Source organism: Capsicum annuum, unplaced genomic scaffold, assembly GCF_002878395.1.
Source record: "Capsicum annuum cultivar UCD-10X-F1 unplaced genomic scaffold, UCD10Xv1.1 ctg2682, whole genome shotgun sequence".
Taxonomy (NCBI): domain Eukaryota; kingdom Viridiplantae; phylum Streptophyta; class Magnoliopsida; order Solanales; family Solanaceae; genus Capsicum; species Capsicum annuum.
In genome coordinates this window covers 1,524,030-1,532,611 of record NW_025833140.1, presented here as the reverse complement: position 1 = coordinate 1,532,611, position 8,582 = coordinate 1,524,030, and the positions used below count along the sequence as shown (strand labels likewise).

Genomic DNA, 8,582 nt, shown 5'->3' with positions numbered 1-8,582 from the left:
AATCTAAGGGGGAGATGATAGAACAAGGAACTGAGTTTGGCTCTCATATTCTAGTAGTGATGCTAGTGAGTTTTAAAGAAGAACTAGGGGAGGAAGATGCCCGACCCATTCTTATTTTTGTACAAAATTTTTTACTTCAGTCATCACGACATCTACTCTTGACTTACATGTCAGTTTTATGATTTTAGCTCATATTCTTGTACTTTTCATAGAATTAATTATGCCCCCAGTTCCTAGTATAAAGAGTTCCAATTCACTTAAAAGTACAAATAATATTCCATGAATTTATGAACTCCAAACTCAGGTCATGCAGCTCGCGACTCATGTACTCATGCTTTACAGTATAGTCAGTTCCCATAACTCATGGGGCACCCTTAATGACCAATGAAAATACATATTATGTCATGTATATCCTCATTTTAGATCTTTTTAATGAATTCATGTCATTGATACCCTATTCTTCAGGCCTTGGTTAAGTGTCAAAGTTATGTGTAGTCTTCTTTCATGCTTTAGGTCCTCATGTTCTAACCATTCATTGACCTTCCCAAATGAAATGATTGTGGTGATGAAAAATTATTTAGATAGGAGAGAGTAAATGTTTCTTCTTGGTAAAGATCAATGTATGCTTGCTTTATCTAAGGCTATAAGTATGAAGAAAGATTAAGGAAAATCTTTTGGTATATGTCATAGTTAGTTGATAATTCTAGGAGTTTCTTCTTGGGGATAGTGGATGAAAGTTATTATTGATAGAGATATTAGAGAATATGGGAAAATTCTTAGGTGTGTTGGTTTCCTAGAAGTTCATATGTGGTTATATTGATAAGCTTGAATGTTAAGTTGATAAATAAGTAGACAAATGCATTGTGCCCTAGTGAATTCCTAGTAAGAGTTTGAAGTTAGTTATTGAAGTGGTAAGGAGTATTAGATCCCTAAACCCATAGGATATTGAATCTATGGTTTAGACAAGTATTATGTTGTTATGTGTAGTACCTTGTGACTTTAATTTAGGCTTGAACATGGTGAGACAATTTACTTCAACTCATACTTTAGAAGATAGATTATCTGCCATATCTTGTTTTGATGAGGATTAGGTGACAACAAGGGACCATTTCCCTTGGTCTTCATGGAAATATATAGCTGTCACATAGCCTGCATAGTTTTTCATCTAGTGTAACAAACTGCACAAGTGAGATGTTTACCAATTAGGAAACTTGGCCTAATAAAATTTCTACCCTAATCAATTTTCCACTATAAAAGGTAAAGAATGCTTCTTCTTTGAGTAGTTTTTGCAATCTGATTATTCTAAAGAGAAATTGGCAAAAACTCAAATATTTCTAAGGTCCCAAACCTTTATGTGATGAGAGAGTATGTGTTCTTGAGTTGAGTCTTGGTGTGTAATTGAATGACTCATGTTGTAAGAGTAACATTTTTCTTGTTTTTCTTGAGAGATCCTTGGTAGGGTTACCTGAGTTAATATTCATTCGAGTTAATCAATATCAAGGTGAGTTCTTGGCAGAGTTGTCAAGGTAGGCTTGTAGTAGAGTTATTAAAAGTAGGTGGAGTCTAGAGTTAGTGATCTTAGGTGTATTTATAAGTTCAAACACCGCTATTTACCCATATTTAGACTTATTTTGGGAACAAAAAGTGTGCTAATTATATTGAAGTGTGAGTTAAATTGAGTTTCATGGCTAACTGATATGATTAGAAATACAAGATTAATTTCCCATAGATTTGGAAGAAAATGAGATGCGCATAATGAAGAGATGAAAGATCATATAGATTAAAGTAAAAAAATATATAGGGATGCATGGGAGTAAAGAGAAAAGAAAGGAACTGAGGATTGACGAGGTGAAAGAAAGGAATTGGAGTAAAATTTCAGTGACACGATGCGATCTCAACGCGTCGCATCGACTGGTAAGATTTTTGCCTTAGAAAAAATTTGAAAAACAAGTTCTAATGCATCAACGCGATGTCAATGTGTCGCGTCGATGCTGATTACTTTGACACTTAAAAAAATTTTGAGGAGCAAATTCCAGTGACACAATGTGATCTCAACGCATCGCGTTGAGTGGTGAAGATTTTGACTTAGTTTTATTTTTAAAGATGACTTCCAGTGTGGCAATACGATGTTGATGCGATACGTTGGTTGGATCAACGCAATTAGTGATGCATTGCGTCATGGCTTCAGATCTGGTAAAATTTTCCCAAGTATAAAAGGAACACATGAGCACAATTCCAAAGACTTTTTGGCAAGCATTGCAGTGGTGGAAAAACAAAGAATTCTTCTTTTATGGTTTTTATTATTTCTTTTGAACTTCTTTACTTCAACACTAACTTTGGTTATGATTAATTACTTGTTTTTATGCTTAATTCAAACATGAGCAGCTAAATACCCTTGTTCTAGGGATAAGGTCAAGAACATGATTACTCTTTGATATTCTTTATAGCAATTTCATTTTGGGTTATCACTTGGGTTGTTCTTAATTTCTTGAGCTTACTATTTTAATGCATGACAACCATTAGAAATAAATTTATATTTCTATGTGAATCCGGGAGGAGAATAATAGATTAGAATGAGGAAATTAAGGAGCAAGGTTATTATCCTTTTATAAAATAAGGGATTTGAATTAGCATCTAGGATAGGGATATACCTATAAGCCTTGTTTGGTTCAATTGCAAGAAAATTACTTAATAAATCTAGAAGAATTGTTGTATCTCTGTGAGAGTTGTAGCTGAAATATTCAATAGATAAAAGATTTTAAGATGGGAGATCAAGATCGTTGTCTAAACCTTGAGAAACAAAAACTTGATAACCAATTGGACTACTATAAGAATGGAGATTTGTATGATTGATAAAAAAGCCTCAAGCCTATAATTCTTATCATAACTGTTTACAACCGCTGCTTGCTTTGCTCTGGTCATAAAATTTTATTTCTTGTTTATTAATTCACATTTTTATTCTCAAATTCAAAATCATCTTGATACTATACAACACCTAATACTCATTGTCTGAAACTAAAAGTTGGTTAAAATTCTACTTGTTTAGTCCTCGTGGGAATGATATCTGATTGTCTAAATCACTATATTACTTGAATGATCACGTGCACTTGCGTGTGAGTCTGAGTCGCAATAAGTTTCTTGCGTTGTTGCCGGGGATCTAATACAATTAGTAAATTGCTAAATTTTTGGTTTTTGATATTAAGTTTAGGTATTAACAACTTGATATTAGAGGCTGAATTTTTGAAGGTTTAGCTGAATCTAGGACTGGCGAGTGACAAAGAACTAGTAGAGTCTTTTTCAAAACCAAAGCAAATCTTCAACAAAGGTGAAGAAGGGCTGAACAAAGAAATAAACCAGTTGATCCAAATGCTGGGAATGTTCCACCTCCTGTCATTCCTGTTATTCCAGTTGCTCCTACTCAACAAGCTACTAGACCTGTTCGTGAGGTGGCAATCCCACTCATGAACAATGTGACGAGTAGTATTCTAAAGCCTAAACTAGGAGGTCAATTTGAATTGAAGCAGAATATAGTGCAATTGCTGAATTCAGTGGGGCAATTTCATGGCCTTTCACACAAAGATCTATAACAGCATACATAGACCTTCTTGGAAATCAGCGATACATACATTCCTGAAGGGGTGAATTCTGATTATGTCAGGTTGACACTCTTCCCCTTCTCTCTAATGGAGGAAGTAAAAAGGTGATTACATGTTGAACCACCACTATCCATCACTACATGGGAAGATCTAGCTCAAAAGTTTCTTATTCAATTCTTTCCATATGGGAAGACGACACACTTGAGGCATGAAATCTTGAGTTTTAGACAAAAGGATAGAGAGAATCTCTACCAAGCTTGGGAGAGATTTAAGGTTATGATCTGAAATTGCCCTCACCATCATCAATCTAATGATGTTCTTGTGCATACTTTCATAGAAGGATTGGAGTCAAACATAAAGATTCTCTTGGATTCAGCAGCAGGTGGACAGGCTCTTAAGAAGATATATGAAGAATTGTACACACTATTGAATCGGATTTCACAAGGGAACCCTGACTATCATTCAGACTCAGGGAGTACTCCTAAAAACGTTGCAGGGGTGTTGGAGGTAGATTAGTTAACTGCACTACAGGCACAAATTGCAGCCATGCAAAATCATATGATTACTCAGCTTAATAGCATAAAGTTGGGTGTTTCTCAACCAGCAGCAGCTACAACGAATGCAGTTCAACAAGCAAATTCTTTGTGTGAGGTTTGTGGAAGTGGTGAGCATATAGCTGATGCTTGCACGACTAATTTGGATTCTAACAATTATGTGGGGAATGCAAATTGGTAGGGACAATAAATTTTTTGTAATACTTATAATTCCAACTAGAGAAACCATCCCAATTTCTCATGGGGTAGAAATCAGGCACAAAATACAAATCAGTACAATGGATAAGTGCAATCAAATCCACAGCCAACTCAGAATACACAGGAGACTACTCAATCTAGCAATATGGAGGAATTGGTGAAGCATTTTATGGCTCAACAAGCATACTTTGCAACTAAAATTAAGACTCAACAGACACAGTTTGCAGCTGAGTTGAAGAGTCAACAATTAGTTACGAGAGATCCAGAGTTGCAATTGGGTCAAATTGCAGGAGCACAGAATACAAGAACTCAAGGAGCATTACCTAGCGATACAGAGACAAATCCTAAGCAGGTAAATACAATTACAACAAGGAGTGGGCTGCAAACTATGGAGATAGTTCAAGAATTGTTGGCCCCATAATTATTGATGAAAGTACCAAAGACAATGCAGAGAAAGAAATCAAAGAAAAAGTGGCAAGTGATGAAATTCATGTGGACAAGAAAACTCTCCCCTTACCTTTTCCTTCATCAAGATGAGGCAAGTTAAAAGAAGTTCTTAGATCTTCTGAAGCAGGTTCAAGTGAATCTTTCTCTTGTTGACATCCTATAAAGTGTGCTAAAATATGAAAAATATTTGAAACATATAGTTGCAAATAATAACTGGTTGATCGAGTATTCTACAGTTGCACTTACTTAAGAGTGCACGTCCAAGATTCAAAACAAATTTCCCACGAAGCTTAAAGATCCAAGTAGTTTTACCTTGCAGATTACCATTGGACAAACTATTTGCACACATGGATTGTGTAACTTGGGAGCTAGCATAAATCTTATGCCTATATCGTGGTACAGGAAGATGGGTCTTGGGAGTCCTAAACCCACTACTATTATTTTGCAGTTGGCAAATAGATCACTTGCCAGGCCCGATGGTATTATCTAGGATCTTTTGGTACAAGTAGGATCGTCATTCTTTCTGGTGGATTTCGTAATTCTTGACTTTGAGGATGATCCTGTGGTTCCATTTATTTTGGGACGACCTTTCTTAGCAATAGGGTAGTCACTAATTGATGTAGCAGCTGTGAAAATGACAATACAAGCACATAATAAAGTAGAAGTATGTGATGCGTACAAGGCATTGAAACTACCAGCTATATATGAGGAGTTGTCATCTATATCGGTTATTGACCATGTTTCTGCTTGGTAGTTGTTCTTGTCCGATGATCTATTAGAGCGAGCCTTAATGGCTCATGATTTGTATTTTTGTGGAAGCATTGGAATTGGTCCAGGTTATGAATTTGGCAGTGGTTGAGATGATGAAAGATCCTGTCGGACCATTAAATAGGCCAACTGGTCCATCGCCTAAGCCCTCAATTGAAGAAGTTCCTAACTTGGAGCCTAAGGTTCTTCCTTCTCATTTACAATATATTTTTCTTGGTTTTCAAGATACTTTGCCTATTATTTTTTCTGAAGGATTAACAGATATACAGGTAAAGAAAGCGATAGTAGTCTTAAAAAGAAGAAGAAAGGCGATTGGTTGGAAAATGTCCGATAGTACAGGAATTAATCTAGAATTTTACATGCACAACATTTACATAGAAGAAGGTTACAAACCAAGAGTGTAGCAACAAAGAAGATTGAATCCTATGATAAATGAGGTGGTCAGGAAAAAAGTGATCAAGTAGTTAGATAGTGGTATTGTTTACCCAATTTTCGATAGCAAATAAGTGAGTCCAGTTTATTGTGTACCGAAATAAGGAGGGATGATCATGGTAACTAATGATGATAATGATTTGATCCCCACATGCATGGTAACTTTTTAAAGGATCTATTTTGACTATCGAATATTGAATAAAGCAACCCGTAAAGACCACTATCCTATTCCTTTCATTGACCAAATGCCGGATAGATTGGTGGTGCATGAGTATTATTATTTTTTGGATGGGTACTCTGGCTACAATCAGATAATCATAGCACTAGAAGACGAGGCGAAGACCACTTTCATATGTCCATACGGTACATATGCGTTCAGACGCATGCCATTCGACCTATGTAAAGCATCTGCTACATTTCAGAGATGTATGATGGTAATATTTTATGATATAGTTAAAGGTTTCATGGAGGAATTTATGGATGATTTTTCTGTGTATGGTAATTCTTTTGATAAGTGCTTGCAGAATCTTGACAGAGTCCTAGCTCGATGCGAAGAGACAAACTTGGCACTAAATTAGGAAAAGTGCCACTTTATAATTAAGGAAGGAATTTCCCTAGGCCATAAAGTGTCATTAAAAGGACTCAAAGTGGATAATGAAGGTTGAAGTGATTGAAAAGTTGCCACATCCAATCACAGTCAAAGGAGTGTAGAGCTTTCTTGGACATGCAGGTTTCTATAGGCGATTCATTCAGGATTTTTTAAGGATTGCAAGTCCTATGTGCAAATTATTGGAGAAATATGCCATGTTTGAGTTTGGGGATAATTACCAAGCATTTTTTGAAAAACTAAAGAAGAAGTTAATTGAAGCACCTATTCTGACTGCTCTAGATTGGGAGTTGCTGTTTAAGCTGATGTACGATGCTAGTAATGTTGTTGTGAGAGATATTTTGGGTTAGAGAAGAGATAAGGTATTTCTCTTAATATACTATGCTAGCAAAGTGTTGAATGATGCTTAAGTTAATTATACGGTTATAGAGAAAGATATGATGGCAGTGGTGTGTGCATTTGACAAGTTTAGAACTTACTTAGTTGGCACAAAGGTCATTGTTCATACTAACTATGCTGCTATTAAGTATATTGTGAACAAGAAGGATGCAAAACCTCGACTGATTAGGTGGATTCTATTACTATAAGAATTTAATCTTGAGGTTTGAGATCAGAAGGGAGCTGAAAATAAAGTTGCTCACCACTTATCATGGCTAGAAAATTGAAATCATATTATTGATGACTCTCTTAGTATTAAGGAAGAATTTCCTGATGAAAAGTTATTGTCTTTCGATGCATTTGAGTTCCCATGGTATGCTAATATTGTGAATTTAATAGTATATGAAGTGTACCCTCCTGATGCCACCACACAACAAAGGAAGAAGCTGCTCTATGATTCACGTGCCTATATTTGGGATGAACCATATCTCTTCAAGAAGGGTCCAGATGGAGTTATTCGTAGGTCTATATCAGAGGCTGAATTTTCAAAGGTACTTGAAGATTGCCACTCAACTCTTTATGGTGGACACCATGGTGGTAAGAGGACTGCTAGGAAAGTGTTGGAATTAGGTTTTTTCTGGCCTACGTTGTTTAGGGATGCAATTGCTTTTGTGAAAATTTGTTATCAATGTCAAAGGTTGGGTACTATATCTAGGCATCATGAGATTACCCTTAATAATAATTTAGAAGTTGAAGTCTTCAATGTTTGGGGGATCCGTTTCATGGGCCCATTCCCACCTTTAAAGGCAATTTGTACATTCTTGTAGCGGTTGACTACGTCTCTAAATGGGTGAAGGATATAGCTAGTCCAACTAATGATGCAAGAGTGGTTCTGAAATTTATAAAGAAGAACATATTTTCCTGATTTGGTACACCTAGAGAAATAATTAGTGATGGAGGTACGCAGTTTATCAATACTTGGTTCAAAAATTTTCTTGTTAAATATGGTGTTAGGCACAAGGTTGCTACTGCGTACCATCCCCAAACTAGTGGACAAGTTGAGGTGTCCAATCGGGAGATTAAGCAAATACTTTAGAAGACTGTGAATGGGCTGTGAAAAGATTGGCCTAAAAAGTTGGATGATGCACTTTGGGCATACCGTACATCTAACAAGATGCCTATTGGTATGTCCCTTTATTTCTTAGTTTAATGTAAAGAATTACATTTGCCTGTGGAGCTGGAACATCAAGATATTGGGCCGTGAAAAATCTAAATATTGAGATAACTGCCATGGGGGAGAAACAGTTATTGCAGCTGAATGAGCTTGATGATTTTAGGCTTTATGCCTATGAAAATACCAAACTATATAAGGATAAGACCTAAATATGGCATGCTAAACAAATTCAATAGAGAGTATTTGAACCCGAACAACTTGTTTTGTTGTTCATATCAAGGCTTAAGTTGTTTTCAGGTAAATTATGATTGAAATGGTCGGGATCTTTTGAGGTGGTGCGCATGACACCTCATGGAGCTGTAGAGTTGTAGAATAGAGATAAGACAAAAAAGTTTCTAGTGATTGGACATTTTGTTAAGCATTATTTG

The 8,582-nt window shown here is 36.0% G+C and overlaps 1 non-coding gene across 1 annotated transcript; it reads right to left on the bottom strand.

Moving 5' to 3' along the window:
- Positions 1-3,794: 3,794 nt before the first annotated feature.
- On the bottom strand, positions 3,795-3,901 carry LOC124890907. The gene has a single exon (XR_007049432.1). It is a non-coding gene; the product is annotated as a small nucleolar RNA R71 (small nucleolar RNA).
- Between the last annotated feature and the right edge of the window lie 4,681 nt (positions 3,902-8,582).